Below are 17,833 nucleotides of genomic sequence, written 5' to 3'. Positions count from 1 at the left end.
GTCCCCGTCATTTGGCACTAGGAGAAGGCGACTTCCCGATTCCAGCCCTCGTTTGCTCTCGCCCCACTGATTAAGCTCCCCCTTCCCCATGGCTGGCATCGGAAGAGGAGCGCTGAGCTGATGAATCGTGCCGTACCGAGCTGCCTTCAGCGATTTGGCCAGTTCAGGATGCGCAACCATGGAGGCTGCCGCGTTCCCCAGGGGCTGTTCCCTTCACTCCTGTGCCCTTTTCACATTTCGGGAACAGAACACAGAGGAGGCTCTAGGAGGTAGGATCTTGTCTCCTGGACCACCGCAGTGAAAAGCTCTGCTGCATCCGTGTCCACGTCCGTGTCCTCCTCCGTTTGGTTCTCGTGGCAGGGAGGTCCCAGAGCACAGGGAAGGATGCTCCTACCCCTAAACACCTTCAACACGTCGCGGATTCCCCAAAGTGGGACTTTTTAATTTTTTTTTTTTGCTGTTACCGAGAAAGTGCGACGGTGTAAGAACCAACCTGTACTTGGGATTTGCAGTTTATATAGGTGCTTGGCAGTTGAAAGCTTCAAAGGGCTTCGTTAGAGGAGGATTCATTAAGACGCAGCTGTTTGTACGTGGGGTGGGATTTTTTTAGCTCACATATGTGGGCTTTCCTCTCTTAACTAGAAGTAGAAGGAGATGTGTTTATTCCCATCATATATACACATAATTTTAAAATTCACAGCAATTTCACTAAGAGAAAACTGGAATTGCCTGTGCCCTGGTGTCAGCTTCAGCAGACGAACCGAAAGCAATGGATCCTGACGAAGTGCTCTAGGAGATCTGTTGTTATCTCTGTGATGATGGAGATGTTGAGTGAACCTGGGGTTTGTCTTTTGAGCAGCTGAGCAGGCGTGTCTTGCCATTACTGGCAGAAAACAGCGCGATCAAGCTTCCCCTCCGGACGGTGGATCCCCTGGGAAGGGACCTACCTGTCCTTATTTTAAAAGGTCTTCAGGGCTTGGTCCTGCTTGCGCCATCATCCCTTACACTCTGCCTGCTCGCCCACCCTTCCCACCCCACGCGCTGCCCTTTCTCAGCAGCCCGATTTCTCCATAAATCCTTTTGTTCTCTCTGCAAAACACCCTTGCAGTGGTCTACAAAAATCCACTGCCCCTTCTGCCTCCTGCTCCCTCCCCAGCTGCGGGACAGCGCCTGGGTCGTCGCTCTCACCGCTGGAATCCCCCGGTGAGCGAGGAAAACTTTGCACCCAACTTTGCACCGCTCTGGTTTCAGGCGCTGGGGCAACCTGAGCTGGGATCTGCGCTCCAGCCACCCGAGCTGGCTCTGACTCCAGAGCCGGGGCAGCGGTAGCAGCGCATCCAGAGGCAAGGTCGCTCTAGGTGCAGCACAGCTAAACTTGCTCAGCCAGAGGGTGAGGAGCAATATTCAGACCCTGTGGGGCTTTGCTGCTGAGAACTGCTGTGGTATTGCAACCCCTGAGCCTCCCCCAGAACCCTAAAGCCCGGCCAGAATTGTGAAATCTTTTCCTTCCCGCAGACCACGGCTCTTTTCCACGAGGACAATGGTGGCAATGCTTCTGCAGCTGGAGCTGGTGGCTTCAGAGTCTTTTTTTTTTTTTTTTTTTTTGGGGGGGGGGGTGACCTTTTCATGCATCAGCAAAGGGGATGGAGCCGTGGTGAGAATCTCAGTGCGAGTGATGGTGGAGCAGCTCACTGGCTGCATCTGCCTGGAACGCTGGCAACACATTTTTTCCAGCGTGTTGTTACCTCGTACTTCTCAGCCCAACTCTCCGTTGGTTGCTCGTAGCGGTTGCCGCCTCTTTCCATCCATTTAGGCTGCAAGCCCTGCAAAGCCAGGGCCAGCTCTTCCCGCGTGGAAGAGCAGAAGGGAAGGATGCGTGCCGTCGTGGTCTTCCCGTGGAACCCTGATCACCTGCAACGTGATATACGAGCAAACGCGTCGCTCCAGTGTGTTTGGTGGTGTTCGGGAGGATGCTACGCGGAAAATAACGACAATATTCCCGAACACCAGGATGCTTTTAAAACACTGGAACATGCAGTGCAGCTGCCTCCCCACCAGGAGCCACTGGCAATCTGACTTAATTAACAAATCCCTTCATGTTTTACAGCAGGGATGTTGTTTTGTAGAAAAGCATCGTCCTTGGCGCTGGGAGGAGCGGTGCCTCAGCACCGCGGAGACAAGCAGCAAATCTGGATTTTGCTTCCGAGGCTTTTAGGAACAAGCAGCTCTGATTAGCTTGTTGCTGGCCCAGCCAAAAGAGCAATTCCTCAGGCTTGGAAAGCTCCATGACGGAGGCAGGGTTGTGGTTTTACAGGTGTGTCGGAGGACGGGCAATGGTTTCGTAACCGAGCGTGGCAGCCCAGACGCCGCGGTGATGGGCAGGGGGGGATCCTGCCCTGGGGTGGGCGCACGTCGCTCCCCGGGGCTGGGTGGCAGCTCCTGGTGTGGCTGGTGCTGTCAGGAAAGATTGTCACCATCTGGTCCCGTCAACGAGTGTTTTTCTCACCAAATGCAAATGAGATGGAGGCGGTAACGATAAAGTTCAGTCGGAACTAAAGAGCTGGTGGGTGCTGGTGGGGACCGCGCCGAAACCTGCCCAAGCCCACCCGTCTAAAGATGAGGTGCGGTCCCGAGATGAAGGAAAGGGCAGAGTTGTGGGGTGGTGGGGATTTTTAGTTGAAAGAGAGGAACGAAGGTAAGAATAGAACCAGTTTGTGCCTGTGTTTGGGTTGGAGCTCTGACGTACCGATGTGCAGTGCTGGTTTGGTCAGTGTGGCACAGGCTGGGGGCAGGGAGCCAGAACTACAGCGTGAGCAGCTCCTCGCGGGTGTCTGGGGGTGCTGCCGGCGTAGGTGAGGGGTGGGATTCCATGGGATTCCAGTGCAATGGGGGAGACGGCAGAGAAAATGAGAAGGTGATACTGGGAGGTGTTGGCCCCTCGTGAGGTGCCAGGTGCTGCCTGTGCAATCACGGCTTCGCGGGTTTGGCGGTTGCGTCCTACAGTTTGAGATGTTGGGAGGGCATGATCCCACGCTGCCGAGCAGAAACTGCACTCAGCTGGGTCAGCTCTGCCTGCAAGCGCCTTGTTCTGGTCCCTGGGAAACTCTCCCCATCTACAGAGCGACCGGAGATGCCCGACGTCGCGTCGCGGTTGGCATGGCCTCAGCGTCTTGGACCAGGGAGGGAAGGGAATTATCTTTTGTTTCGTAGATCTTGCGCACAGGGAAGTCCAGCGCTAATTAAAGAGGGACAATCATCGCAAGGCTACGCAATGGTACCCGACTTGGGGTTTCGGTTGCCTTGGTGAAGGGAGGGGGCACCAGTTTGCCCGCTCTTTTCTTTCCCACAATCCACGAATAAATATACCTGAAACATATAAACTTGCGTAAGATGGAAAAGAACGGATCCGCATCAAAGTGTTCTGTTAAGCAAGATCGGTGTCTTCCACCCATTGTAAAGATCAGGAGGACGGAGGTAGGTCCATCGTTCATCGTGGGGTTTTGGTTTACCCTATGGAAAAGGGTATGTACCGTACACAAACCACGGGAGTATTGCCTCCACTTAAAGGGCATAGAGCAAAAACGTTTGGGTTTGTCCACTGCCATCCCCAAGGTCAGAGGTCTCAGGAGCGAGCGTAATACTTGACTGTGCTGGGCAAGTAGTTGCCCTTTGGGATCTGATGCGGGAAACTAATATGGCTAATGAAGGACTTAGAGGGCTAATAAGCCCTAAATCAGGCTCCCCAGCCTTTTAATTACGCTGCGTAATGATTGGAGATTTGCCATCATCTTTTTAATCTGATTGATTAATAGGCAGCTTGGCCAATCTACATAGCGACCTATTTGCACTTCGCTGGTGATTGACTATCAGTTGAATAATTAGGGCGGCGTGGGCTAAGCAGAATAAAATATCGGTCGCTTGTTTGTATGAAGCACTTTTATCACGTGTGTCAAACCTCAGCAGAGGTGAAGGTGGGTTTCTTGCTTTGAGGAGGTGGGGAGGTGGTCTCCATCAACCCAGGCTCTTCAAAGAGAGTCCGAGACACCCAAAGTACCTACAGAAGGGGCGAGATGCTGGAGAAAGAGGCAGCCGGCGTCCCAGACGAGGGAAACAGAGCTGAGGGAAGCCCTAAAGGCTGGGCAGGATGGGGGGAGGGGAGAAGGATGGGGCTGCCTGGCTGTGGGGCTGCTGCCACGCCGGTGAAGGTACCGGTGGTGCAAAGGGTGGAACTGCTGCTCCTCAGGCTTCTCTGTCTTCTCCTCACCTCGCTCCGTGCCTGCTGCTGAGCCACTGGAGCCCCTGCCTGCCAGCCTGGTGCAGAACTGGGGTTTAACCGGCATCTAGGGCAGTCCTCATCCCGCTAAGGCGAGGAGCTGGACGTGGTGGTCCTTGTGAATCCCTTCCAGCCTGAGACACTCCGTGATGTTGGGGGTGCGGGAGCTTGTCCGTGCTGCTGGGGCGGGGGAGCCTCTGCCGAGCATCTTGCTGCTCCACGGAGGTGGCGGGGGGTCCCGGTGGGTCCCTCTGCTGCTCTTAGCCCACGGCACGTGCGTGGCTCAGAAACAACCTGGAAATTACCCTGAATTACCCTTTACTCTTTCCAAGGACCAGGTTTTCCTACTTCTGTTTTTTTACACAAACGGACACGCAGTTTGGAAGAATCCAGAGCAGGTACTGAATGAACCCGCTTTTCTCTGATCCTGCGCGCTGCGAGGAGGGACCGCTTTTGTTGTTATACGAAAATCCAAATGTGTTACTGGATGCAAAGCCCGTTACAGACCTGTATCTTCTAGCAGCAGAGCTCACTACAACTGATGCCTGATCCTTGGCTGATACGCGCTTTGATACTTGTGAATTCATTTGAGCTGGGCTGCTCCGAGCAGATCTGGCCCATCTTTTTTAATGGCACTGCCTGATTTCTTATTTCTGTATATATTGGATTCAGCTTTGGCATCACATGTGTTTAAACCTGTTACGTGAGCTCTTTAGGGATCGTGAGAGAGCAGCGCGTTGTGATCAAAGAGATCAGGATTTTGATACCTTCTCCACCTGTATCCCTCTTTGAACAAAGTGTCCCAAGGTGATTAGATCTTGGAAAATATTTTTGTGCTGAATAATTCAGTCGAAGCGGGACGTATTCTGGGTGCAGTTTGCTGAGCTCTCTGCACCGCTTGGATCCTGGTGGGGCTGGAATGACGCTTTGGGGCTTTGCAGGGGGGTGGGATTCAGCCTCGCTACTGCTAGGAGCAGCTACGTTGCATGAGCGCGTCGCACTTTTCTGCAGGGAGTTAGTTACTCCCATCTTCCTCAGTCGCTGGAGGAGCTGGAAGCCTCGGCACAAGCTCTGTCGTTCCCAGCCTGGGAAAGCACTCGGCGTTATTTTTGACTACCCATCACACAACCTATTCTGGAGCAAAAACTTCAGCAGCGCGCCTGTGTTTTAAAACATTGCCGCTGTGCATATGCACAGACGCCGTTTGAAAATTCCCCTCCCCGAGACATTTTTGGCAGCGAAAAGCCGACGGCAGAAACGTTTGTAGGCAGCAAAACACAAGATGTGAGCAGGCAGGCAGGGCTGCGATGTTACCCGTGGCAGCGAGAAAGGAGGAAAAGTTATTTTGGTGTTATCTCCTCAGCGCTGCCCGTCTCCAGGCTCTCCCTCTTGCTTTCCGAGCCTTTCTGTTGTGTTTTCCCCCGCGGCTGAGTATCGGCGGTGGTCCCAGTCCCAGGACCAGCCTTCCCAACTGGCCGTTCCCTCTAAACGCAGCGCTCTGTATACGTAGATTTACTAGCAGCAGTAAGACCAAGGGTTTGACGTAGATCACGGTCATTTTAACTACTCTTTCAGGATGCTTTGGGGTTTTTTTTTAGCTCGGAGCTGGTCTTCTGCCGTTTATTAGGGTGCGGATCCTCTGATAATTGTGTGCTGAGCCCCTGGATAAGGGATGGAGCAAGGCAGCGGTGCCCGGACCCGCAGAGCTAACGATCAAGCAAGGCATCGTTTTCTTTTTCAAGCGTGTTTTGGGGTTGTGGTTCTGGTCCCCGGCTCAGTCCCTGGGTTTCACAGCACTTTGGATAACAGGTAAGACTCGAGGCTCTCTATTCAGACAGAACCCAAATTCTAAATAAATAAAATAGGTCCCCGTAATGAAAATGCCTGTCAACTGTCAGCCAAAATTATTAGGGGTTTTTAATGTCTCTATTATAAACCTTGGATGTAAGAGGTTGTAGCAGAACTGCTGACAGGCTCTTAACTGCAGTGGCACAAGAACAACAGTATAATATAGTGTGACAGAGAAATAGATTTTTCCATGTACAGGATGTGTATGTTGGTAGAATAGGTTGGACCAAAATTACCACACAAAATTGATTAGATCATCATGTAATGAGAATCATAATTTTAGCGGTGGCTTTTTGACATGATCTTGACAACATAATTAACCTGGGAGATGTTGAGGCAATGAAAATAGAAAAGAAACCTATGTAATTATTGGCAATAAAATGTAAAAAATGTTGCGGAATAATAAAAAGCTTAATCTTTTGCCTTTCTAGCATATTATCGTAATTGCACCTTTTAGACCGTTGCCCCGAATCCCATTGCTGTCCTAAATTTGAAACCTTTTTTTGAAGGATCGTATTCTGTATATTGCTCTGCATGTTCAGTATTGCAGGCGGGCTAATCAGTGGAGTTTTACCACGCCTAGTTAAATTACACAGCTGTTTGGAGAATTAAGTAATGTGTATTATTAAGGAAAAGGTGAAATTAGGTAAGCAATGCTCGGTGAAGAGGAAATTATATTACTCATAACTGATGCTCTTAATGGAAATGTGTCCGTAAAGTTGCAGTACGACTCAAATTACCGCTTTTGGCAGCTGAAATATGTAGCTTTTAATTACCCTGATTTAAGTGAGATAAGGGATTCACGTATGTTACGTTTTTATTATTGTTGTTTATCTCTGCTCAACATTGTAATTTTATTGAGTATCTTCATAAACCTGCCTTCTGGCTGAATAAATACGTATTAATTCTCTCTCAACATACTATACACAGGGTGTTTGATCTATGGAGGGGTGAGTGAGTAATTCTCCCAAATGTCTGTTTTCTCCATCCTTCCCTCCGTGCGTGTGTTTTCTCCTCTGGGACAGCTTTGGGCACAGGAGGGACTCCACGGGGACGGATTCTGCTTCTCTGCCCATCCTGTGCTCTCTAGTCATGGACACCGGTACGGAGGAGGGAATTTACCATCTCCTCCGCCGGGTTTACCCAACTCTGAGGGCAAAGACCGCAGCATCTTTGAGGTTTTTAGAGCATGTCACACAATAAGACCCAACTTCTTGTTCCTGGTGGGCTTGTTGAGTAAAAATCAGTGGGTGAAGCGGCATCATGTGATGCCGTTAGCAGACGATGTGCTCTGTCCAGGAAACAGCAGCCGATACGGGTCAGTCGGGCAGGATTGTTGCATGGTCCAGGCAAACGTCAGAGTTTGGATTCAGAGAGATTTGGCATCAGGTTCCCAGAGGCTTTCCTGAGGTGCCGGACTCCCGCAGCATTTTCCGCTCTCAGGTGTGGAGTAAGCGGGGCAACATCTGCTAAAGCCGGTGCTGAGCACTACCGCAGATGAGCCCCATCTCCTCTGTCTGTGGAAAAGAGAATTTCAATCCTGCAGATCCCTCCCTTGGCAGGGGCCAGAGCCGCCGGGCTCCCCCTTAAACCCACAGCCCCGTCCTACTGAGGAACCCAGCGGTGGTTCCCCGGAGTAGGGATGGTGACCCTTCCTCCTCGGCTTGCCAGGTCAAAGTAGAGCCCTCAACAGCCACGAGGAGCTTGGATGACGTGAGGCTGGATCCGCGAGGTCGTTGCAAGGTGGATCTCCTGAGCTGGTCCCTTCTAGATCCTTCTGATGTACATGCCAGGTTAAAGAGGGTCTTCCTCCCTTTCCTGTGGCACCCCAGCCACCCCGTGTTCTCGGTGGCCTTTGGGGAAGGGGGGGGGAAAGCCTGACGCAGTTCGGGTTGGCGTTTGACAGGGTGTGAAATGTTTAACCTGTAAGAACAACCAGGTGTCCGCAGACCTCACCGGCCGCAGAGCTGTAACCCAAACTTCATCAGCCTGGAAAGTGCTGCTAGCACAATACATGCCCCCTCCTCAGCCTATAAATAATTGCGGGTGACTGGGCCAGCTATTTTTTAATCATGAGCACGGGGTGAGGTTAACCCCTGCATGGAGGAGCCAGCCTAAGGGCGACTTGCACAACAGGGTTTGCAGGTCACTCGCGCCCCGGTCCATGGCGCAGCGTCAAGATGCTCCGAATGCCCTTTTCACGCCTCTCGCTGCCCCCTGGCTGGCCACCCCAGCTCCCCGCTGCGGGGATCCACCAAGGCTCACCGAGTGCCCAGGGGGACCAGGAACATCCGTTCGGCTGATGCTGAGTGGAAAAGTCACCGCTGCCCAGCAGGAGTGTGCAGGCAGGAGGGGTGGTTCTGCCCCAGGACCGGGGGGTACGGTCTCAGGACCCGGGGTATGGCCCCAGGACCCGAGGGCATGGACTCAGGACCAGGGTACAGCCTCAGGACCAGGGGTACTGCCCCAGGACTGGGGGGTACGGTCTCAGGACGGGGGTACGGTCTCAGGACCAGGGGTACGGCCCCAGGACCCGAGGGCACGGCCCCAGGACCAGGGGTACGACCCCAGGACCCGAGGGCACGGCCCCAGGACCAGGGTACAGCCTCAGGACCAGGGGTACTGCCCCAGGACTGGCAGGGTACAGCCCCAGGACCAGGGTACGGCCTCAGGACCAGGGGTGCGGCCCCAGGACCAGGGTACGGCCTCAGGACCAGGGATATGGCCCCAGTAGCACTTCTGCTAACGAGCTGCTCCGTGCAGTTGGTGTGGGTTGTGGCAATCAGGGAGGAGGATGCGGGGGGCAAAGTGATTAAACCTGTGATTAACACTAATGACTGACTAAAACAGTGTGCATATCTACTTTGTGCATATATTTTCTTTAACCATCTCATCGCTTCCCACACTCCGCTGCCGCGAAAAGGTGGTTGTTCAGCTTGAGAACCATTGGTGGAAAAGGCTGATGGGCGCCCAGAGGTTTTTGGAGCATCTCACACAGTAAGACCCAACTTCTCGCTCCTGTTGGGCTGGTGGTATAAAAATCAGTGGGTGAAGAGGCATCGTGTGATGCCGTTAGCAGATGATGTGCTTTGTGTAGGAAATATCAGGAATTGTTGGCTTTTAAGGGAGTGAAAGTGGGAGAAGAAGTTGAAGCTGCTGGGAAACAGGCTGGTCTGTGCATCCTTCCATTTTCCCGTGAAGGATCCAGCCTTTCTCCTTTTCTTCCAGCATTCATGGTATGAAACCAGAAGGAAAAGCGCGTCTTTTCCTTTCAATTTTAAGGAAAGCGGTTCCATTTCATGTCTAGTCTCCTTCTAGCGCAGTGGGGAGAAGTAAGTGCGGGGGGGTGGGGGTGGAGGACAAGCGGGATCAATCCCGCAGCCTCAGCAAAGGGACGGGATGAAGGATGCAGGATGCAATTCCTTAGGCTGCTTCTGCAATCGTGCGGGTCCGGGCTCTCGTGCTGGGATGTGGCCTCTGCACCTTTTGCAGCAGCAGCGGGAGTAAGAGGCGCCTGGGGAGCTGGAAACGGAACTTGAAGTTTGAGTTTTAGCAGGAATGATAAGATGAGGGGGTGGAGGGGAGGCATCGCAGAGCCGCTCGTTATATACTGACACGGTACCTGATCTTACCATCAAAAATGTGGTTACGGAGAGAAGGATTTAATATACATCTGCGAGAGATATACACATATATGCGTTTACACGTGTATGAATACGTGCATATCTTTTGGGTGGGTGAGCTGCGTATATTATTATTAGGGGGAGTGATCTATAAATATGTTTTGTAGTCTATCCGCACACATTTTGCAATCCATAAATTAGATTTTCAGTGATGTGCAATACAGCTGAATATTCGAGATAAATACAACTTTCAAGCAATGATTTCTAAATCAAAACGAAGCGTTTAAAATTTGCTGGCAGCTTTTATAAATCAGTGACCCAAGATGTAAAACCCCAGGCACTGGGATGTGTGTATTTTTAATTTCACCTTGTAAATCACGGTGGTAGGATGCGAGAGAAGGGGAGAAAGACTGTGTTTCTTCAATGTTTATTTGTAGAGGTGCCCTGTGCAGAGCAACACAAGGAGAAAGGCTGCATCGGTCCTTCAGCCGAGCTACGGTTTAAGCAGAAAAAGCTTCGCAGCGTGGCTGTGATGCCTAAACCTTCTGGGTTTACTTTTTCTGTTCTGTTCCCAGCTTGCAAATACGTTTTGATAGTGGTTCAACAAACCAGCGTTTTCATATTTGAGAAGGGAAATGTTCCCAAGATCCCGGGTTTGGCTCACCCGTGGAGAGGAGCGCAGCCTTGGCTCCCCGTTCCCCCAGTGAGGGCGGTGGAGACGCAGCTTTCCCTGGGATCCGGGGGTTCGTGGGGCAGGAGGGATGGTTTGGTGAAAAAAACAATCGTTTGTACGCTGGTTTGGGGTTAGCACAACGGTTTAGGTGTACACCTCGAGCACCCGTGGGCCACAGGAGGTCTCAAAACCAAAAAAATGGTCCGGTGCGTGGAGTTTCTCTCTCATCCAGAAGATAAACGGCCCGGCTGGCATCACAGGTTAATTTTTCCATGGCAAAATTCATTGATTCCACCAACATTAAGTGGAAGTGGGATTAGGTGCATCTCAACACCCTCCAGCTTCTGCAGGCAGTATTGCAAATTGGCGTTTAGCGGTTTAAACAGCTGAGATGCACAACTGAAAGACAAATCAGTGTCGCTATTATTTAATTGAGCAAATAGATGCTGTGGCCAGCTTTGGGTAAACTGGGCGGAAATTCTTCTGGTGTAACCGATATTTAGTCACAGAATATGGAACTCGAGCTTCAGCTGAATCATAGCAAGGCTCTGTTACGAAATAGTTACTATATATTTCTGAAAGGCAGTGTAACTAGATGTACACTGAGATTGGCAGCTGCCCGCCTTGCATATGTTAGGGAAAATTCCAAAGGTTTGGAGGTTCATTTCAGATATTCAAGTTTGTCCTTGGCTTATTTGAAGTGTGAGAATTTTTTGCGGTGTGTAAAACTGAGCTGTAAATTTACCCGAAGACAGATTTTATCAGAAGATGCTGCAGTTTCCACCTCTTCCCTCGTTCGGCACTAATTGGCAGGAAGAAATGACCAAAGATGAAAAGAAGAAACTTTGCACAAAAGTCTGGTTTGGTTTTGGTTTGGCTGATGAGCCTGGGAATGGATTTGTTTAACTTGGCCTCAGTATGAGCAACTCCACAGCATGTCACGCTGGGGGGGGCTAATAAATCCTTTTTATCCTAAATTCTGTTAATTTAGCACGAGGCAGAGTCCAGCTGACTTTGGGCAGGGCCTTTTGTCTTGAAATATGTTGGGCTCAGTTATCCATGGTTGAGAAAAGCAGAGGTGGGACGGTACCAGCCCGTTACACCACTTTGTACCGTGCATTTATTTTCGCGTATATTTATTTATACTCGGCTCCACGGAGGAGTAGCAGTTCAGGTTGCCTCCTGGCAAGATGCAGATTTCCAGAACGTTCATGGAATTAGGAAAGCGAAGGCTCTTTGAAGCATGGGGCGGGGGGGCTTAACCAGAGCTTCGGAGTGGCCGCTGCTGAGGTGGGATGCGGGCAAAGCATCCCCGAATGCGGCGGTGGCGGGGAAAGCGTGCGTCCCGCTCTGCCTGCGGTTCCTTGTACTGCTGTGCCGCCGCGCGGACAGGGCTGGGGGGACCCTCAGACCCGATCCAGCCCTTTCAAGAGCCCCCGAAAGCGCTGAACTTCCAGTGAGCGTGGCTGCTGCGAGGGAGGGCAGTCCTATCACCGCTCAGCGTTATCTCTCCTGATTTTGAGCAAATCCACCCTGCGATGCGGGATACCCAGATGGTGCCTTTGACACCTCCTCTTCACCAGCTCGGGTGTATCTTAGCACGTCCTCCCCGGCTTTGACAGGACTCAAACCCTGTTTTCTCTGTGTTGAGGTCTTCCCAGTGCAGATAGATGGGTGAGATATGCTTTGAAAGGCCAAAAGATGGCAATTAGCGCTATTTAAAATTCATGACCTAGGTGATTAAGCGGAGCAAAGCAGGCAACGGGAGAGGGCGAAAAATACCTGCTTCGTAAATAATCAGGTTGCTTAATTATGGGTTTAACCATAAATATATATATTATTTATATACATAATCAAATATATTATTTTATTATATATATACACATAACAAAAAATAAATGGGTTTAACCATCTCTGATTAAATATTTATGTTTATATATATATGTGTGTGTGTGTGTGTATATATATATTAAAAAAAAAAATCAAGAGGCAGATAAAGGTCAAGGTGGAAAACGAGGGGAATTACAGTGTTTGTAGCAGCTGGTAGTCCGCGTGCATTAGGGGGCTACTGAAGGATACTGGGAAACTGAGAAATGACATTTCTTGCTGGTTAGAGGTGCTGGCGTTACTGTGACGAGCAACATTGTTCGGGTTATGGAATCCAAACAGTCGCGTTCCCTGGTGGCTGTGCCCTTGGCCATGCTCTTGGAGCAGCGATCCCCTGCGAGAGCGAGCGCTGAGCAGACCCTGGGGTGGAGGCGGTATTGAGGAGCTGGCGATGATGGATCACAGCTTCCATCTCCTCCACTAGTGGGAATCCAGCGTCTAGAAAGATCGCGTGCTTGCTTTCGGGTCCCGAGAGGGTATCCACGGGAGAAACGGAGATTCGGTTTCTGTTTCCAAAGCTTTCCTCAAATTCTTTCTTTTACCCAAGACAATTTTGTCACCCGAAACGTTCCTGCTGAGAGCCTCCTAGCCTCCTTTGTTTCAGGGTGAATTCAAACGAGACTAAATTACAGAGGGAAGAACTGGAAGCCTCAGTCAGGGCCAGCACCTGGAGAGGAGCATCGTCACTAAATGTCGCTCGCTCTGTCCCAGCTTGGGTAGCAAGGGGAGCTGCTCGCTGACCCCGAGGAGCACGGCACGGTGCATTTTATAACACGTGCTGGGATGTGTATAAAAAGTTTGTGCAGCGAACTAGCCTTTGTGAGGCCAGAGGAGCATCCTGCAGCCAGATACACGAGCAGGGTGCATTGAATTGACACAAAGGCAGAGCTGGAGATTTCAAATTCTCCCTGTGCGTTCCTGGGAGTGCTGACTGCTGTCATCTTGAAGAAAACAACACCCAAGCAATTCCAGGAGGCAGGAATCCTGTGTTCACCACCTCCCTGTGGCTCTGCAGGTGTTGCACAGCAAGCAGGCTGCTCCACGGTGCCTGCGGATGCTCCGATAAATCTGGAAGGTTCTGCCTGGTCGTTTCCCACGGGCTGTTCCTCGCCCCTGCGTGCAGCCCTCGGTCCCTGCCGAGCTCCCGCAGGAGCAGGTGGGGCCACTTGTTGGGAAAATCTTGTGCCAGCCTTGTCACCCTGAGCTGCAAAGCATCCGACAGCGTTACCGGTTCTGAATCCTCACGAAGCTGGAAGCAGGTGTGCTAAAGCAGGAGGGAGCAGGGGCAGAGAAATGGTGCCTTTGTCCTGTTTTTTGAGGCTTTAAGGTAAACTTAAATCATGTGTTCAGACCCTCCTCTGAAGACTTAGAGGCTGTCATTTCTTTAAAAAGAAAAAGGTGGGGGGGGGGCGGGGGAATCTTCTGCAGTGCTTTCTTAGGCACCAAAGCACGGCTGTATGGAATCGGCGAGGCAGCTGCTGGATTTTAGGAGGTCTCAGGAGGCAATCAAGAATAGCATGGTGGCCTTTGCCCCCAGCTAGTTCACTACATCTTCAGAATGCCTGCCACCGGGGCTGAAATTGTGCCGCAACTTAGAAAGTCTCTCTCAGGGGTCCGTTCCTGATGCGTTCGCTTGTCCTTTGTCCTTGGCTAAAAGTGCACCATTGACGTTTCCTCTCTCCAACAAAGAAATAGCATATTAGGAAGAAAGAGTTGCAAAAGCAGTTAATCAAGATGAGGGTCAGCTGCAAGGGCCGGGTAGGAGGGAGAGCCCCATTGTAAGTGCTGGCCTGGGCCACTGCGGAGGGGCAGCCAGCGAACGTGCAACCGGTGTGGGCGCTTGGTGCAGCTGGAGCAGGCACTTGGTGCAACCGCAATGCATGCTTGGCACAGCTGGAGTGGGCGCTTGGCGCAGCTGGAATGCGTGCTTGGTGCAGTGGGAGTGGGCGCTTGGTGCAGTGGGGGTCAGTGCTTGGTGCATGCATGCTTGGTGCAGCGGGAGTGGGCGCTTGGTGCAGCGGGAGTGGGCGCTTGGTGCAGTGGGAGTGTGTGCTTGGTGCAGTGGGAGTTGGCGTTTGGCACAGCCGGAATGCATGTTTGGTGCAGCTGTAATGCATGTTTGGTGCAGCAGGAGCGGGTGCTTGGTGCAGCGGGAGCAGGTGCTTGGTGCATGCATGCTTGGTGCAGCTGGAACACGTGTTTGGCGCAGCGGGAGCGGGCGCCCGGTGCAGCAGGAGCAGCCAGAGGCCAGGGTGCTGGGCGGCTCCCAGAGCGAGGTGCAGGAGCAGGGCTGGGAGCCCCGCTGAGGACACCCCCGCGTGCTCCGCGGTGGCGGTGACACCGGCATGGGCTGGTGCCAGCTGCCCCTCCCCACCAGGACCCTCGCTGCGGGCTGCAGGAGGAGCCCCAGGCATGGGGCTGGGGGCGAGCAGAGCTGCCCGCGCTGGGGCTGGCAGGGGCCGGGACCCCCACCCCGCGGAGGGGCTGCTCTGTCGCGTCGGGGAGCCGCAGGAGAGCAGCGGGCTGCACGTGTGGGAGATGGTGGGCAGAGCTCCCAGACCCCGCGCCACCAGGCTGGCCCGCAGCCCCCGCGGTGCTGGAGGTGCCACGGGCAGAATTGGTGCTCAGCCAGTGGGGAAACGGAGACTCCCCTTGGGATGACAACGTGGAGCTCGTGACTTCTGGCGCTGAAACCTTCGGGTGTGACCGTGCAGGTGGCCAAATCCTGGCGGAGGTGGCCCGGAAAGGTCTTGCAGGGTCTCCATGAGAGGTTCTGCCGAGTCTCCATCCTTGGAGATACTGAGATCCTAACGGAACAGGCTCGTGAGCAGCCTGCTTTGAGCAGGACTAGGCAGTCCCACCTCAGCCGTGGACATCGGCCACCGCGGTGCCGCGGGGCTCGTGCCATCGGGTGGTTATTGACGCTCAGAACCCCTTTGTGCGTTATATTTAGCGCATTTCGATTATCTGAGCCGGGTTGACCTGCTCTGCTAAAAGAGTCCGGGCATTGAGGGGAGAGGAAATGCTTTTTATCAGCTTAATTTCGGTAATAAATTTCCCGTGATTTTTTTTTTTTTTTTTTTTATTGCTGCTTTTAGGGTGGGGGCTCGGTTGGAAATAGAGGTCGGCTTTGAATTGCAAGTAACGCGAGTCTTTTGTGGATTTTGTTTTTCATACAGATTGCAAAGAAGGAAGGAAGAAAGGAATGCATCTGGGCTTATATCCAATTGGATTACTGTCAACCACATCCAGCTGAGAAGGGACAAGACAGATGCATTGATGGTCACCGAAATGAGATGGAACAAAAGACGACAACCTGAGCGGGGAAGAAAAGGTACTCTTTTTAAGAGGGCTCTGTTTTGATGGCACATTATTCTGGTCTTTCAGAGCTTCCTGCACACCCCTGTATGCCAAGTAATCCCCCCTCCTTTTTTTTTTTTTTTTTTTCTCATTTCCTTTTTATTTTTTTTCTTCCCTCCTTTTTGCCTCAAGGACCTTCCTTTTTTTTTTTTTTTTAATTAAAACTGAACCGCACTCCTTTCTTCTCAGCTGTCCTTCATCCACTAGCAACGTGGCACATTTTTAGACCTTTCTAACCTGCCAAAGCCTGCTGCTCGACCCCTTTTCACGATCAGGAAGATGCAAAGCCCTGGAACCCAGGGGATTTTTGGTTCCATTGAAGAAAAGGCCTCTTGGTTGTCTTTTGGTTGCTTCCATTTGTCTGTTACGTCGCGTTTTCTGTATGCGCTTTGCTTTTGGGTATTTTTTCTGCCATTGTACAATCTGAGCTCACATCCTAGAGGGAAACCGTAGCTTTTCCTCCCCACGGCACGCTCCACGAGTCACCAACCCCACGCAATTTTGGCTGTTGCTGGCTTAGCTGCCTGTGCTGGTGGAGCTGGTTCAACGTGGTGTTGAGGGGCCTCGTGGAGCCCGACCCCCCCCCCCCGTACGGCGGTCGGTTCAGTCATTTCCATCCAGGCGATCACAACTATTTTGGTACCTAATTTCTATCATGGTGGCAGGAACTAGTTGACTAAACACCTTGAGGATCTGCCAGGTGCCCTTCCTTGTTTTCCTGTCCAGATCTTCCGAAAGAGCCTGCTTTCTGGGACGAGATACACTCCCGATTCCTCTCTCTATCCATTCCTATTTCTGTCCGTCCGTCAACCAACAGCCCGTCGCGGTGCAACAAAAGCACGTCTCCAAGGCACACAAACTGCAATGCGTTGGTCTGGGCATCCCGTTAGCTCTGGTGGGATGTCCCTTGGGTTTGAGTGGGTGACGCAAACGCCAAAGCACTCCAGTCCCCAGGGGTCCGCGCGGAAATTTGTCTCCTGTGGTTTTAACCAAGTTGGATGGTTTATTAGTTTTTGCCTTGATTTACCTAATTTTCTGTAATGGAGAAACCGATGTCTGCCTGATTAAAATTCAGTATTTTATTTATGGAAGTTTCCCTACTGAAAGGTGCTGTACGGAAGTGTAAACTATTATTATTATTTCCCTAAAGCATGTTGTCCATAACTCACAGCAAATACAGTTTATGAAACATGTTAGCTATGCAGTTTTCATTTTTCAATCTTATTTATTAATGCCTTTTCAGAGCACTTTAGATAAGTATTTGGAAACCTAGTTACAGGAAAGTCGTATTTTGCACATTTCACTTTAACTGGGAAGAACATTGTTTTCTGATTTTAATCATAAAAATGAAATGCTCCTAATAGAGCGGAGAAACCCAATTTCCTCAAGAAGCATTTGCAGGCTGATCTGGCTCAGATATTCCTGCAATCACAGGAGAGTAATATCTTGGGCATGAGAAAATGTTCTGCGGTCTACCTGAAACAAATATAGCTGTACCGGACAATTATGGGTTTAGCATCATTGGCTTTTGACTAGATGGCGAAGATACTCTTTCCCGTCCATTGTCAATTATTAACCTTCGCAGCTGCGGTGCTTTTTAATTGGGGGTGTAGGGTGTGCGTCAGATGGAGCACAGCGAAAGGAGGCAGCTGGGAAAACACCCCGCCGAGAGCGCCGCGGCACGTGCGAGGTTTCATGGTGATCCGCTGCCTTGGTGCAGTGTTTGCACCTTGCTCCTCCTCCTCCTCCTCCTCCTCCTCCTCCTGGTTATTCCCCCCATGAGCAGCCCGGCGGCTCAGAGGGGACGAACCGTGTACGTGTTTGTGAGAGTTGGAGCTCGGTGATGAACGTGGGACCGAGTCCCACCGTTGCAGTCCATCGCCAGGACGGCTCCTCGACCGCAGATAAACCCCGCGGGGTGCGGAGCGGTTACCTCTCTGGGTTCGGCTCCGTCCGAGCGTGAGGAAGAACTTCTGTGGGGGTGGCTCCGCGTGGCGTGGGGCCGCCCAGGGAGGCGGTGGGGTCTCCTTCTACCGGAGACATCCCAGCCCGCCTGGACTGCTGGAGGAGAGCCTGCGTCAGCGGGGGCTGGGCGGTCCCCAGAGGGCCCTTGCCCCGCCGCCAGCCTGGCATTCGCAATCCAGCAGAAGTGCCGAGGCCAGAATTTCT

General features: G+C 51.9%; 1 long non-coding RNA gene across 1 annotated transcript in view; it reads left to right on the top strand.

Annotated features, from left to right (window-relative positions):
• The first annotated feature begins 15,489 nt into the window (after positions 1–15,489).
• Positions 15,490–17,833, top strand: part of LOC121099290 — a 78,586-nt gene continuing 76,242 nt past the window's right edge. Inside the window, exon 1 of the long non-coding RNA XR_005831442.1 lies at positions 15,490–15,638. This is a non-coding gene — a long non-coding RNA (uncharacterized LOC121099290). The remainder of the gene's footprint in view (positions 15,639–17,833) is intronic.

The sequence above is a fragment of the Falco naumanni genome, chromosome 19, assembly GCF_017639655.2.
Source record: "Falco naumanni isolate bFalNau1 chromosome 19, bFalNau1.pat, whole genome shotgun sequence".
Taxonomy (NCBI): Eukaryota; Metazoa; Chordata; class Aves; order Falconiformes; family Falconidae; genus Falco; species Falco naumanni.
This window is presented reverse-complemented; position numbering and strand designations above follow the sequence as displayed.